Raw genomic sequence first — 14147 nt, 5'->3', positions numbered from 1 at the left:
AATATTTGGAATTTCACGATAGACTGCTAAACAGCCCATGAGTCAAAAATGACATCTCAAAGGAAATTAGATTGGAGAGGTGGTAAGACTCTCCCTAGTTTCAAGGATAGGCAGGCGAAGTGGCCCTAAACTAATCTTTATACCATTATTGTATAATCAGTCATTGATTCAGAAAAGATTACATGAAAAAAGTTTATTCAGTCTGACATAATCATGGGTATTGTCCTGGCGAGAGTAGAAAGGTGACTCCTTCCTTTTGCAGGTGCCATGTTGATCCTGCCCTCATGTTATCTTGAGAAGAAAGCCGCCTGAAAAGAGAGACGATCTCAGGAAATGAGGGCCAAGAGATAGAGGAAAACAAGAGAGCTCTGATGATACTGTCTGAATTAATAAAATTCAGCAAAATCTGAAACTAGGACTAATTTTCATATCTGCAGTTGTAGAAGTCAACAGAATTCCCTATTTTTAAGCCAGTACAAATTGGGTTTTTGCCTTTGCATCAGAAAAAGTCCAACGTAATATATTCATCAAACCACTCCTCTTTTGTGTCTCTCCTTATAGGAGCCTTATTCTCTAGCATTGCCTTTCAAAAACACATATGGCAAAACACTAAGATTCAAAATGCAGATGGAATGAGTATTCTACCTACTTTCTCTGACCTGCATCTTGGGTCTCTAATTAAAGACATGGAGGGACTGGTGGCCAGGAGACATGGGCAAGAGGTTAATTTCTTCATTGGCCAGACTTCTGTGGTTCAAAGCTCAATATCACTAGAAACTGAGCCCTGTTGCAAAAGCAATTATCATTTGTTTCTTATTAGTTACATTTTCCAACCAAATCATCTGTGCCGCAGAACAACAGTCAAGTGTCCCCGATGAGTAGCCACTAGGTTTTACTTTTTAATGCTTTTATGGGTTTAAATATAATTCCTTTGCTAACTACAGGATATTTCCTTTAATTTATTTGATTAAGCAAGCCAGGAATTGGAAAGATGTTTCCTAACTTCCTTTCTGATGAATAATAAATGTCACTAAGGAATTGAAGAGTAGGAGGTTGTTGCCGGGGCCATCTGCTGCATGTGGGAACAGAAGAAAGATATTAAACTTTAAATTAGGTATTGCTTCACAGAACCTAAAAGATGAAAGAAAACATACACTAAACTGGAAGAGAATCATCAATTCCTACAAGTCAACTTGCTTCTTTGAAAGTATAAAAGCATAGTTATCTCTTTTACTTCTTAGTTGATGTGCTTTGTATTAGCTGAATTTGGAAGATCAGTAATTAGCACAACTTTTCTTCAGTTTGGTGTATCTTCAAATTTCTACAAATAAACGTATCATTTAAAAAAAGTATACATCTGATGGACCTCTATGAAAAAAGAAAAATACTATTTTTTGGACACATGTAACATGAAACAGTCTCATTTCCATGGCAACTATATCATAGGCCGAAGGAGAGAAATAGAACATGTGTGGACAAGTACATTTACTTCAGAAATTATTCACCAGGTTTTGATCACCAGCATAACAGTCAATTGTAATGAAGAAAGGCCCTCTTCATTTTTCTATGTAACTATTTATAAGAAAGCAATGTATAACTATGTCTGATTTCTGATCTTTTAATATTATTTCTGTTTAAACAAGTTGAGGAGAAATTGATTTTTATGTGAGGAGTGTAAATACTGGAAAGGATGCTACAGAAATAATTTAGTGTAGTTGTTAATAGCATAGCTACAAAGTCAAGCAAAGAGTTTAGATTAAGATTGTATAGACACTTGGACAAGTTACTTGACTTTTTTACCTCTAAATTATTCATCTTTATAATGGATAAATATTACAAATTTCCCCTAATATACACATTAGGGAAAATAATGTACACATTTTAAGTGAAGGATGTGAAAAAGCAATTCAAAGGAAAAGAAATATACATAGTAAACATGTTAAAGCACTCAATTCCACTAGGGATTAAATAAAAACACATTTACCACTTTTCACACACTAAATTGAAAAAAAAAAAAACAAAAACGGTTTAGAATGTCCATGTCAGTAGAGTGGTAGGAAGGAAGGATAAGTCTCATGCTCTGTTGCTGCATGTATAATTAGAACAATATTTTGGGAGTATTTAGCAAGTATCCTGAGAGATTTTAAGATACATATACTCTCTCGTGAATTTATTTCATGGTTAGAAATCAATCTTATTGAGATACTAATGGAAATCTACAGCCATTTATATGAAAAGGTATCTATTGCTAGACTATCTGCAGTTGTAAAAAATTAGACCAACTTAAATATCAAAAGCAGATGAAGGGACAAGTACACTGAGAAATACTATGCAATTTAAAGACAAATAAAGTTAGTGTGTGTACAATAACATGGAAAGATGTCAATGAGATACCATTTTATTAATAAAAAAAGGGAAAACAACATATGTAATATGACCTTCTATTTGTAACCATAAATATACACTTGAAAAAATGTTTTAGGTTTAGTATTAAAATGTTAAAGCTAAATTATAATATTATTTTATAACCTATTCAGCAATGTTCCTGCAAAACCTGTGTTAAATAATTAATATTATTTATGCAATTATTTATTTAATATTTTAGGTCAACAGGCATAAATAGCAAAAGAACTGCAGTTGTCTTACCTAGAAATTAAAACTTAGAATAGAACAGTTGTACCGGAGATATGGCTGCCAACAGGGTATTTCCAGAAGTGTAAATTGAATTATTGTCAAAAGAGGGTAAAGAATTAAGATAAAAATTTCTGTTTCTTCTTTGCTGCTATAGATACAAAAGGATTAAAATACATCTTTCTCTTTCTTTTTTCCTATTTAAAAAAAATAGTGCTTATCCTGGCATTTGTGTTCTACCGTATTTTAAGTTCTTTGCTTCTTTTTGCTTTGCTTTATTTGTTTAATGTGAATGGTTTTGTGAATAGATAGAAATATTTGATTTTAGAAAATAAGTCACCGCAATGCATGAGGTCAGATGTGATGGGGATGGGTAAGGTTGTAGACTGAAGAAGTCAGGGGGAAAGGAGAATGTCTTAATATTTAAATCCCAGTGGGAAAGATGCACATCCCCTGAGGCTAGGAAGAGTAAAGAGTGATGAAATTCTTATGTGATAGTCATGTGTACCCAACTGGTACCAACACCCCAAAGTGATAGAATATTATCTGGTGACGACTGTATGTTTGTTTTGAGACAAACTCTAGATTCTGTGTGCAGTGGATCTGGCTTGGTCCACAGTGACTTGATTCATCAGTCTTCTCCTAACTGAATATTCTACAAGGTCTTCATGAATAAAATGCAATGAGAACCAGAGACTCTTAGTATCTTTGGCTTTGTAAATTTAATATATCTTGTAAAATATGATGGGAAAAAGGAGGAAGTGGTTCTGACCTCAAATTATTATATTGAACAATTTGCTAGGCAGAGATTGAGTTTAAAACAAGTGAAATTTGATTTATAAAAATAATAAAATATGGTCTATCTAGCTATAATTTCCACATACATCAATTTCTTGGTTGTAGCTTCAAATAACATTATACAATTTAACGCTAAGTAGGTGGTTAATACATATGAGTTAATTATAACCTTAAAGTTTAATATTTTAGAATTGGAAGCTATGACTTTAAAATTTCTTGGCCTTGATTAAAAGAAAGATAAACTGAAATCCAGAGGTGTCACGTGCCTTTCACAAGGACGTGTAGTGGCTTCTCTGGCTCTTTATAAGACATAAAATGAAATACAGGAAAATCTGTCTACAAGGAATCTGATAACTCCAGTCAGAATTGCCTGATTGGTTGGTTATTTGAATCATTTCCTCACTTATGTAATCCAATCAATGGCAAATATTGAGCATTAACTATCCATACTGATGGTTGAAATGTCCAGTTGAGTGGATTACTGAGTTCTGCTCCTTCTTATTGACTATTAAATCTATGATTTGCAATCTAATTAATATATTAAATAGCTGTTTTTCCAAAATTAACAAGAAAGACTTAAGTGTTTATTGTTTAGTTTTCTGTTTATTGTTATCTCCTGGAGAAGTTCATTAAGTTTACAAAGATTTTTACTTACTTGTGTTCCATTTAGAAATGCACCAACAACTTATTAAAAATATAGAGCTATAGAATGAACTACACTGTGAATAAGAAAGCTAGGATGAAAAGCCAAAGTGGCTGGGTAATAAAATCAAGCTATGAAAATATCTCACCAAGTTGAAACAATAGGTACTTGTTAACTTGAGAGGTGAAGATTAGTTGATAAAGATACAGTTAGGTTAAATAAATTAATTCTTAAACTGTGGGATATGGGAAAATTTGCTTAATAGCAATTCAAATAAAAATAACGTAGGTTTGATGTGTTTGAAACTCAATATGTACTCAATATAACATGGATAGGAAAATGCACAGTTGCACACAAAGAAACCTGACAAAAGAACAGGGAATGTGAGAGCATGAGTCAGCTGAGACAAATCAATGAAGCTACTAAAGGAAAACAGGAAGAAATCAAGGTAACATCATTAGGGAAAAGGAGATAAATGAAGTAGGTTAATAAGCTCAAGTGACAGATTTTTATAAATACTTATTTCTGAGCATTATAAATTTCTTACAGAGCAGTTAGAGTTTTTACTAGAGAAGAAAGTCATTTTTTTCACAAAATTGTTGGCAAAATAAGACATCTGGTTCACTGAGGCTATATTCATTAAGGGAGTATTTATTTTGCATTTTCTGTGCCACGCAGTGTCCATAATTGAATATTACTCTATTAGTAGTTGAGGCTGTAGTAAATATGACCCAGGTCTTAAGGTTTGTTAGGAGAGTCAGTATACAACCAAACAAAATTGACATAATTAAATTGAAATGATTTGACAGTTTTTCTGGAGGCATTTCATAATTCTTTCTTTCATTTGATCCATCTTCCCTGTTTAAGGTGGCACAGGGTGAGCCGCAGTGCTAAAGCAGTCTTGTGCTTCAGGTCACCCAGCATTTAGAGTGGACAGAAACAGATACAGACGTGACAAAATAACAAGGCGACAGCTGCTTTATGGATGATGGAAGTGCAATGAGCTCTGTGGGTCCACAAAGGAAGATTAATTAATTCTTCAGAGATAAACTTTAAAGGAAGCAGGATGTTTGATTTGGGTCTTGAAGGACAAATATGAGTTAATCAGATTTTACTTGGGAGTGGAGAGAGATTGCTTCCGTCAGTGAGAAACTTGCTGAAATATTTTAGGGCCACCATTACTAGCATTCAGGATCACAAAAAGTGCAGAATAAAATAACACGACCCTATCTCATGTACCAAAATCAATGTCTAATAAGACTTGATTTCTGTTTACCATTTTTTTTCCCTTGGGAATCTTCTGTCATTCAAGAATTAACCTGCTGTACCTTCAGCTGGGGAGGCTCCCTGATCCTACTCACCAAACTGGATTAGGTGTCCCTTCTCTGAGCTCCAGTGAGCACTGTGCGCATACTTCAGTCACAAGAGAAAGTGCTCTCAAGCACTTGTCACGTTTAATCGGCACAATAGATGTTTGTGTAAGTTGCCCCACTAGGCTGTGGGTTCCTGTGGACAGCTCTTATCAAAATGCCTGTCACATGGCAGGTGGTTCCATAAAGGTTGAATGAGTTAAATGATGAATGAGAAGAATATGGAGATTTTCAATTGTTTTATTTTGCAGTGAGTGTCAAATACATATTCAAGCAAAGGTTCCCAGTTGCCTAGGAAATTGATGACAAACTGCTTAGCACAGTATCTCCAAGCTCACAATCTCTCCTTAATCCATATTCCCATCCCTAGCCCACTGATCTGAACCTTATGCACCATCTGAACTGGAGTCTTCCTGAGCCTGCCTTGGACTTGTCATACCCCCCACTTTCCTTTGTATCCTCTCTTGCCTCCATTAGACTATGAGTAGTTAGTAAGCATTGACTAAGATTTGGAAGACAGATTCTAATCCTAGCTTAGTCAGGAATGCCTGTAAGACTGTGAACACACTGATTAATTTTGAGTGTTTGATTTTATTATCATTAAATAGTTATTTGTCACTGCTGTCTTCTTACACCCTAAGTCTGCTCCCATGACTTTACCCAAAACAGTCTCTTTCCCTTGCTTTAACTTCCTTTATAATATGCGTCACTACCTGATGACCCAGAAACTAGAATAGTACCTAGCACAGAGTATATGATCAGAATGTATTTACTGAATGAATAAATGAATGAATAATTGCTTCCATGCTTATTTCATAACTCTGAAGCCCTTCAAACAGTCTTTGTCCAATATACCTTTGTGTCTCCAACATGCTTAGACTCTGAACCAGTCATATCGTGGATTTTCCAGGGATATTTTTTTGCGTGGTGAAGGAGGAGAGAATGTGTCACTCCAAAGTGTGCCATTCTGGCATATTGATTATTTTAAATGAAAGTCACTTGAGAAACAGCTGGTTCAATAACACTCTGACCCTCCTTTGTCCCTCTGAAGGCAGGAAATAAATCTCCCATGTGAAAAGTACCCTTCCTGTGCCAGGAGTAGAGAGACATCCTTATCACCAGAGATGGGGAATTTAGGGCTAAGACTGTGTAAACAAACCTTGTTACCTCTTCACCAATTTACTACCATGAGTCCAAGCTTCTTTGTCTTGTCAATTCTTCACAAATTTATTGTTTGTTTGTCTAGATGGTATAAAAGCTTCCTGCTTTGGTCACTTCTGGGAGTCTCATATCTTTGGGACTTCTGTGTGTATGAAATTAAACTTGTTTTTCTCCTCTTCATCTATCTTATGTCAATTTAATTGCTAGACCAGCCAAAGAACCTAGATGAGAAGAAGGGAAAAGCTTTTTGTCTCCTACAGAGGTGAATGCATGGATAATGTTTGAATAAGTGGTTTTCATTTAAAACTATAGTAACCGTAGCACAGAGGGAAGTCCAGATCTGTTCACTGTTGTATTAAAATCATGAACTAAATAGAACCCTAAAAGCATGTTCTTGAATAATTTTATGTATCATGTACAAAGGATGTAATTAAGTAAAGACACTACTTTATGGTATTGGGAAAAAAGTCACAGTATCACACATTTTCTGGGGAGGAAACAGCAAAGCTTGGGCACTCATTATTAGCATATTTATATATATGTAGATATAATAATAGGAGTAAGGACTTTATGAAGTTGACTTAGAACAAAATTAGACTCCAACACTGGAAAGCAATTTCTAGCAGTTCTTTTCTTCTGTAGAAAAATGAAAAGAAAGCCCACCACAGCCCTAACATCTATCTGGATTGTATTACCTGTTGTCCTCTGAGGTCACTGTCATGTCTCCATTTCTCTGCTGACACAGTCAGCTCCACCAGGAATCCCTTGTGTTCACCTACCTTCACCTCCCAACCCCCTACCTATCTTGCAAAGCATCTTTCAGTCGCCTCCTCTTTAGAAGCTTGTGTTTATCAGATGTGGTTGTGCTCTCTTTTACCCCAACAACACTCTACATACATCACTCTTATCTCCTATGTCGCATATCCGATTCTGTTTTAGGACAGCCATTGTATATGGATCTTATTCTCCATGTTAGCTTACAAGACTCTTGAGAGCAGCGAATCCTTTACTCATCTTTGCTTCCTAGCAAAGTGTCTTGAATTCAGATTGTATATAAACACTCTGTTCTATAAATTGAAATGGAACACTCCGTTTCCCGATGGGGCTGACCTACTCCATTCAAGAGAAGCACAAGGGAGGCTCTGGATCCCTAGGTGTTCACACGTATCTGTGCATTTATCCAGGTACTCTAGCATTCCAACTGTGGCTTTGTATAAGGTATCAGCAGCCACAGTCAGGAAGAATGGGCCAAGAGGGGACACACTAAATCTTGACTTTTTCATTCAGCTCCTCACTTACCGCTTTCACCTCAGTGCCTACAGATGCATGATTTCCAGGTCCAAGGCAGGGTAGAGGCTGCTGATACTGTTTGGGGCATATTCCAGGCCACACTCTCAGTAACTATGGTAATAGTTATAGGTAAAACAGCTGGTGGTACTGTACCATATAAATGAGCCAAAGATGGCCTTCATGTGTTGGGGTCTAGGTGCTTATTCCTTCAATGCAGGCTCAGACTGGTTAGCTCAAAAGCCTGCAGGCCCCAACTTCAAATTTTTACACATGCAGTTATTTTTAAAATAATTCAGTATGTGGATTTTTAGAAGTTTAAAACCTGCCTTCTTTGCATAGCCAGTGGAAACTCACCTCACATCTGCTGGCCATTGATAAGAGAGAGCCCCATTGTTGTTAGACTCCGGAGCTGTCTCTCTGAGGTCTCTGAACCAGAGACTCCCACCGGCTGCTAGCAACATCCCCTAGACATGTGAGCCCCTTCTGGATCCCCCTCTCTCCCAGGAGTTCCCTTGCCCATCTCTCCATCTGGATGGTGGTCCCCTGGGGGCTCTTCCTCTTAAGGAACCCCGTCCAAGGACCACCCAACAAAGAGCACTGGGGTGCTGCCTATCATGGTCATATCTTTTTCCTAGATCAGCCCCCAATACCTTCAACAGAATATCATCAAAGTCCTTTCTCAGAAGAAAAAAATAAGATAAATCTATTTATATATATAGAGATCTATAAATATAAATATAGATAGCTGGATAGATATAAATATATACATAGATTCCCTTTTTATGTTGTTTTGCTTTGTTTTTCATTTTAACTCACATTTTGATTCTCTTATCCTTTTCCCTTTTAAACAGTCTCATGGGCTTTCTTTTCATCTATTTATGTTTTCTCTTGAAGAATAGATAGAATTTTAAACAGCACAGGTTATGTAACACATAAAGATTAAAAAATAAGAGCAGAGAAGTCATACTGGAATGCGAACACGGTATTCAAACACACACATCCTGGTCCGCAAAGTACCCTGCAAGAAAATCTGCTCAGCAAGCTTTCAGTGACCTGTACCTTAGCCGTACAATCTTTATCTAAGGTAGGGAGATTATGGCTATGAACCTTTTTTTTTCTTCTTTATGTAAACTGCATCCTTGATAAAGAAATACTAGCTCACACAGGCTTTCTCTCCACCACTCTTTATAGGCTCCAAGCCTGGTCATTTCCCATCACCTTAGATACCATGAAACCCTTCCATAGCTTTCAATTACAATTAACTGTAATATCGCCTTGGCCTCCCTCTGTGTTCCTACTCTGCAGTTGTAATTGAATGTGGACTTCTTGACAGCCCCAGCCCGGCATCTCATCATGGAAGGAAGCTCCTGACTTTCATCTAGACTGATTATGCAGGTATGAGTTTCCCATGGCAGCTGGCTGAGATCTCCGTGGCAGCTTGCCTCCCCCTGGCATGTATACTCTGTCACCAAAAGGCATTTTTATGTCTTTCTTTGCTACGTGTCCTTTATAGCTCCTTGCAAGACAAAACAATTCCTTAAGAGAAAAAAGGGACAGTGAAGGGAGGGCAGGGTGTGGGGAACCACAAAAGAATTGGAGGGGAGAAACAGGAAGAAAAGTGAGCAACAACTTCCCTTCTCTCAAATTGTCCTATTTAGTACGCCCTATAAAACTCTCAAAGGGGACTCAAGGGTTTTCAGAAGAAAGAAATAGGCATTTACCAGACTTCTATGTAAAGAAACAATTATATTGAATGCTGACTATTCCCTTAATACTGTAGCAAGCATTTAAGCTCCATCAACTCATTAAAAATTGACAACAAATTAATTTGATGGTCACTATTATTCACCTATTTTACCAAAAAGTAAACTGAGCAAAGTTACACTTCCTAGTTAGTGAAGACGGGGCCTTGAACTGTACTCCTAAAACTTGCAGATCTTTCCTACCCATAGCCATAAGTTTATTCAACCTCATGGTGAATCTGAAATACGTGTTATACCTTTGTTTTAGATGTAGACACTAAGGTTTGGGAAATCTGCTATTTACTCCTACGTATGTACTATATATAAACGTACCATCCCTTTAAAAGAACTGTGATATCCTACAGAAAAACTACAAGCAGTAAATTAGGTCTTCAAAACGTAGAGCGGCTCCAAATTCAGACAGCTAGTGAGGTGATGGAAAGGGTTCAAGGACAAAAACGTCTAGCTCCAAAACACACTCACCTTCCATCACGGCTTATTGATTCCCCAGAGTAGCCTAGACAAAGGGGAACACGCAAGTCTCATTCTAATAGGATATTTCTGGGTGAAATTTTTCTTAGATGTTATTTATTTGTAATAGTTCCAACCAAGTGGCCATATTTGCTAACAGTGTCAAAGTTATTTGGGCCCCTAGGACAGATATAGGCATTCATACAACAACAAAAAAAAGGAATGGAAAATTTGACAAATGACATCCCATTACACTAAGAAAATGGGGAAGAAAAACACTGTTCATTTTATTAGTCATCAAAATAAGTCTTTATTTAAGGTGTCAGGTGGGAAGAGTTATTTAACAAGACAGGATGCTTAAGTGTTAATATTTTTACTCTGGATATGGGATTTTTGATGATCAATATGAGGAATCTCACCAAATAACCACAAAAAGGAAATCATACTGCCTGGAGCAATGCCACTGTGAGAGGGAAGGAGTAAAGGGGACCTACTAAGTACGCAGGACAGTCTGCCAAAAGCCAGATTCAGGTTAACATACAGATTATTAGGGCATTTGATACATGGCTAATAAGGCCTGTTTTGCTTTATGGTAGCCTTTTTCAATTCTTATTTTCCATCACATAATTGACTTGCATGTGACGGAAATTTGATACCAACTTCACCATCCCGACAGAAGTATTTCTTGTTTTATTTTTTAATAGTATTTTTAATAATATTTTTACAATCTAATCCAGTATTCTAAAGGTGTTCTTTACAGACATCTCTAAGAAAATTCATTTACCTGTCCTCTATTCACTCATATTCATATCAGTACCATAGCAAGTACTGATACTCATTATCTTGTTTTCTTGCCATATCTCTGTTTCCTATTAAATGAAATTATTAAAGGAAGAAACACTAGCATTATAACCTATTTTTAAAAGTGTTCAGCTTTGTTCAAACTAAGTTATCAATAAGCAATTAATTTATAATTGAAATTGTAGAATACAATCATCTGTGCCTCGATCTTTGTTTGTTCTGAGCCCATAGTGGAACTGGATAATGGGAAGTAGTCCTTTAAAAATGGAAAGCTGACTTAATACGTGTATGGTCGTGGTGGTAATGTTCTATCTTATTTTCAGTTAAGATATAATTAATTAATCAACTAATTAGGTAAGGCACGATTCTTGCTGGAAAAGTACTGAGTGGCTTGTTGACTACATGGTTTAAAGCCCTAAAATTTATAGACAGGAAGGAGTAGGTGTTTGATACAGTCAGCTTGCCCATGGTATCCACTCTATGCTCCAGGAGACTGGCCACCTGAGGACTGCAGCCCAGTGTTCCCTTCTGGCTGTCTGGTTGTCATCTGGGTGTGGTCAGTGGGAAGCACAGGTCAGCATCAGAAGGAGGGAGGGGAATGAGGTCGGGGAATCTACTACCCTGGCTTTTGTTCCCTTGGGTCACCACAGTTGGATATGTCCTTCTACTGTAGGTCATAGTCCCTGTCAACCCCTGACTCTCTCCATGCCCTTGCCTTGCTAGGTTCCATAATCATGCTGCTGCATTAGTTCCTCAGACCCAAAAGTGGGAAACGCCCCTGCTATCACCAGCTCTAGGAGTAATGCACAGATTCACATTTTTTATCTAAACCCTCCACATCCTTGAATATAATCCCTTTATCAAACTCTCCTCAATTGCATAATTCAGTAATGCTTTTTCTTACTGACAGAAAGATATGGAAAGTATCACATGTAGTGCTTGGCAATGATTTACAGAGCGTCTCTATGGATGTGCCTTGCAGTAACTTGAAAAATATAAAATGCAGAAGCTGTGTCTTTACAAATTAAAGCTGAAATTTGAAAAATTCAAGTCCTTCTTCACAGTTTTTTTACACAACCACAAACAATAACTTCCATTTCTTTGCCCTTGTACTGCACTGATGCGATTTGAATTTTCACTGTATCGGGAAAAGGACTAGGTGTGATTATGTGACTATAGCCACAAGTCTCAATAAAAGCAAGTGGCAAAATCAGAGTTGGTAGTAGTTAAAATACAATTAACTTGCATACATTTGTAAAATCAGCTTTACCTTTTTAAAGGACTTCTTGGAATCAGTATAAACAAAAATTGAAGCACAGAAGATTGCACCCTAAAATTTCAATTCAATTGTATGAAATAGTGTAACAAAAATTTTAGTTCTTGTTTACCAGGTGTCTTTCCCAGATACTTTCCAGTGTGTTATGAGTACAGCTTGAAGACCCCAAGTGAGAAGCAGTTTATGCATTAGTAAAATCTTTCCTCGTGAAAACAAGCAAAGGTGTTTTGATTAGAAATAGGTAGAAACCAATTTTGTTTTAAAGTGTGAGGGAAAATTTTGACTAATAGAAAATAAAATTATTCATTATATGGGAATACATATTAACTGCCGTTAAAATTTATTAAATTGTACTTTTCAAATATATGGAGAAAACACCTTGCTGATAGTGAAATAGACTGTGAGCTCACTTGTATGTCAGAGGGACTTGACCTTTATCCAGTTAACTAAGGTACATTTATTACTATTGATAGATACCATTTATTTTTCTTCTTTCTAGTTCCACATATTCTATGTGTTCCTATTTTGACAGTTTAAAATTGTGTTCTATTGACTGTGTATGTGTGGTTGAAAGAGATTTAATTTTCAGGCTATAAACATCAAAATTAAGTAATGCTTAATTACACTTTTATTTCTCAATTGTTTACTATTTCAGATATATATGACACATGTTTTTGATTGACTGCCATTAATACACATAAAATTTGCAAATTTTATAATTTTTCAGAACACTGAAGTCAATAAAGTAATAATGTATTGTGTAACTACTTTTTAATAGTATTTATTCAGAAAACACATTTTAGCTTCTACTATATGCCAAGTAATGCCTAAAAGAAAATTTAGGAATTGAATACTAAAAATACTTGCAGTTTAATGAAATCACAGATACTTAATTAGATAATGTAGTATGAAGAGCTGTCAGTTCAATACATAACTTTATGTATAAACATATGAATATCAAATCACCGAAGTAAGAAAAGTGCTGTTGGTCAAGATAAATTATGCTGTGGCAACAAATAATCCCCATAATTCGTATGCCTTAACATGATGGTATTTTATTTCTCTCTCCCTCTGTATGTTAAATGCAGGAAGGCAGGTTGCTCTAGTTATTAATAGACACCCAGAGATTGCCCTAACAAAGGCTCGATCTTGACACAGGCGTTAATGATCACCATGACCAGGAACACATGACATATCACACACTGAATCTTAAAACTTCTACCTGGAAGAGACACACTTCACTCTCCCTTATGTTTCACTGGTCCAAACAAGTGTTTGACCACACTTGCCCTCAGAGGAAGTAAAGAGGCACAACGTGTTTAGAAAAAGAGAACTGAAATATTTAACAGCTCAAATGCTTACACAGTGTTAAATCTGAATATACAACGCAGCATATTCCACAGGGAAGGTAATACTTGAAATAATTCCTAAATAGGAGAAAACATTTTTTTAAGGTAGATTAGTTATTTCAAAAATAGTTTGCACCCTAATCTGTTCTACAGGTCCTTGTAACTTAATTTTTATTTAATACTTTGTCATAATAAACAAGGATTTATCTTTCTAGTTATTAGCCAATATCTTTATATATAAGATTTTTCTATGCATACAATATAGGTATATAACGATTTGACATTTTTGAGAAGCCTAAAATATTTCATCAGTATTACTGTAAAGATAGTCTATGTCCTTTGTCACATACACAAACTGATGCCAATGTTTTTATAAGTTTATGAATGTGCTCTAAATTATTTTGAGAGGTTTGGGTTTTCTCTCATGCTAAATATTTCCCTCTAGTTCGTTGTTCTATGTTGTTTTCAAAGCAAAACTAGATACTACAATTTTGTTTTATTTATTAAGTGACCTTTATGAGTTTTGTGATGTTCCAATATACTGGATGCCCTGTATAAAAAAAGAAAAGACACAAATGCATGCACAGATAAAGTTTTTTTTTTCTTACATATCAG

The sequence above is a fragment of the Vicugna pacos genome, chromosome 2 (genome assembly GCF_048564905.1).
Source record: "Vicugna pacos chromosome 2, VicPac4, whole genome shotgun sequence".
NCBI classification, from domain to species: domain Eukaryota; kingdom Metazoa; phylum Chordata; class Mammalia; order Artiodactyla; family Camelidae; genus Vicugna; species Vicugna pacos.
This window is presented reverse-complemented; position numbering follows the sequence as displayed.